The sequence below is a fragment of the Pinus tabuliformis genome, chromosome 8 (assembly GCF_031772625.1).
Source record: "Pinus tabuliformis cultivar Carrire ecotype Pingquan chromosome 8, CPIR1, whole genome shotgun sequence".
NCBI classification, from domain to species: Eukaryota; Viridiplantae; Streptophyta; class Pinopsida; order Pinales; family Pinaceae; genus Pinus; species Pinus tabuliformis.
This window is the reverse complement of record NC_142294.1, coordinates 1,638,318,867-1,638,322,060: the sequence shown is the minus strand read 5'-3', so window position 1 is coordinate 1,638,322,060 and position 3,194 is coordinate 1,638,318,867.

Genomic DNA, 3,194 nt, shown 5'->3' with positions numbered 1-3,194 from the left:
TTTATTTATTTTAAAACACATTAATTTTATTTTTCAATTTCAATATTTTATAAATATAATTTTAGAAAAAAAAACTAATTGAAGTCATTCAATTTAAAAAATATTGCCTTATTTAATTTAATTTATATCTATATATTTGGGTCAAATAACTTCTATTATATTAGCTTGAAAATACAAAATACAAAATGAGCCTCAATACATCTCACAGTGTCATTGCGACCATATTTGTTAGCTAGGAGAGTTAGAGTATGCAAAATAATTTTCCAATGATCTTTATTTCTAAAGAGCTAGATAACTATACATGCCAAAAGAGAGACAAAATTAGAAGACATCCTATAGATGGCATATTAGGGTGGTGGTTGAGGAGGGCACATAGGAGGATCTACTAGTAAGTCGAGACGCTTCTGCATGTGGAAATATATGTGTTCTACTATGGCCTCTAGCTCATGCATGCGGTCATTAGTCCCTCATTGGTTCCTGAGTAAGTTGGCTAGGTGATCTAGAATATTTGTCTGACTATACTGGATATCATTTATATATGCGATTAACTCATTCCTATCCTCATATCTATGCTCCCCGAAGATATCCAAGTTTGTATGGATGCCCCTCAGCTGATCAGTTAGTGATTCCAAGGTGACCAACAGGTCCACATGTCATGGGGGGCAGCCCTAGTCTTGGGCTACTTCACCCTCTCTCTCCATGCTCGTTGAATATACTCTAGATGAATTGTGTCTATCTTCTCAAGCCACAACCTTCCCAAGTTGGTTGTCACCTCTATGGGATCATTGCCTTTGCTAGGGCATACCTGCATACAAATGAATAACCCAGATCTGGATCACAATTTGGTCCCCAAAACCCTCGATAAACCCACCACAAGAGCCCAAAACAAACATTGAATGACTAAACTAGAAAGAATAAAGATAGATCCCAGTGCTCTGTAGACCCTACTTAGCTCTAGGGAGGTAGAATTCTTGGCCAACCCCAGGCAAAGCTTCCAAGTAGTGAGAAAGCCTGGAAATTTTGAAATACTTCCCCACCCCAACCAATACTCCCAGAAAGACAACACTTTATGACCAATTGGGCTCCAACTAGACTTGTCTTGAGCATTGAAACAATAAACACTATGAACCAATTCCAAAGCAAGGTTGGACTAAGAGCACCTATGAAGAGTTAAAAACAGAAAGGAGAAGGACCCAAAAGATAGAGAGACTTTCCCACCCAGAAACTACTGGTAACACAACCACCACCACAACCTGGAGAGGAGAGAGAACAACTCTACAACATAAATTCCCCAGAGGTCTAACCACAACAAGAGAGCCCAATACCCCAAGCACGAAATTCCCCATGATAGAAACTAGGGTCCTAACACCACAACAACAAAGGACCTATGACAAATACACAACCATAAATTATAGAATACCTGAATGCCAATGAACGAAACAAAAGATAGGGGCTAGCACCGTTGGCGTCTACAAAGCCTAGCCAAGGAAGGAGATCTCCTGGGAAAAAAATCGAGCTCCTAGATCCCAGAAAAACACCTGAGATCCGACCAGTACAAAAGCTCCAACATTCACACCCTCCGCTATTCTTCATCGCCTGTTCGACTCCCTGAGTGAGCCCTCTTGGCAACCATTGTTGAAACTTGTGACCCTACATCTTCTATTCATCTCCTATCTCACAAAAACATTCCACATTCTCTTGAGAAACATCAAACATCATGCCATTTAATAACCATTAAGGAAAGAAACATGTTTTCCACGTGCTATATGGGGGATGCCCCGAGGCCATTTGGACCATTGATCGTTCACCCCTATCATGGGGGCTTAATTAATTTAATTGATCTTATTAAACATAATACTTTAATTGGAAAAAATACTTATCTCTTTTTTATTGGACTATTTCATTAATATTATAATTTAAAATAAAATTAAAAAATATAACTAATTCTCATATTCAACAATGAAGATGACCATCAATAAATCCAAGGAATTAATAAAAATATATCTTCATACACGATTATAAAACTAATTTATCTTTGTAATATATCTCTTCCATAAATATTTGTAAATTGCTTTTGAAATATAATATTAAAAGTGTCCTTTTATTTTAAAAAATATGACTATAGTATTTGTTGGAACTTCATATATATTTTTTAATTATAATTATTTTTTTTGGGTGGTTCATTGACACTGAGTGACCGCTACCTCCAAAAGAAAATCCAAGTAGATCAACTTGAAGGGATCTACCACCCAACCAAACTAACAAGGCCTAACCCCAAGGGTGTCAAGGAGATTTGACCCTATGACCTCCCAATACATGAGGTACTTAGCAACAAGAACTCAACCAACTAAGCTATCCCTTGGGGCTTATTTATTTATAATTGTTAAAATATATATTTTATTATTATTATTTTCTTTTAAATTAAATTAATTTTATTTTCAATTCTAAAATTTTATAAATATAATTCTAAAAAATCTAAATCAAGAAATTATATTTTAAAAATACCACTTTAATTAATTTAATAAATCTTATTAAAATAATTCTTTAAATGGGAAAATTACTCTTCTCTCTCTTTTATTCGACCATTTCATTAATATTATAATTAGAAAAAAAAAAACATAGCTAATTTTTATATTCAACAATCAAGCGCTAGCAATAAACAAAAGGGATTGTTATAGCACTAGCAATAAACCCTAAAATAAAAATCAAACCCTAAGATTAATTTTATAAACCTTGGGATTAATTTTATAAACGCAAGAGATTAATATTAAAAACCTAAGGGAATAACATTAAACCCTAGGAATAATATTAAACACAAGGGATTATTATTAAGATCCCAAGGGATTAATAATGAAAACATAAGAGATTATTATTAATATCCCAAGATATTAATAATGAAAACCCAAGGGATTAACATTAAAAACCCAAGGGATTAAATCTTAGGATTAATATTATGAACCCTATGAATAATATTAAACCTAGGCAATATGAGCCCTTAGATTAATAAATCTAAGGGATTGATATTATCAACCCAAAGGACTAATAAACTCAAGTGACTAGTAAATTATAGGGTTAATACTATAAACCTTTTGATTAATATATAAATCACGGTTTATAAAAAATAAGCATGGTCAACAGTGGTCCAACGTTGGATTGTGACAAAGATTATTTATCAAAATCAACCATCGTCAACC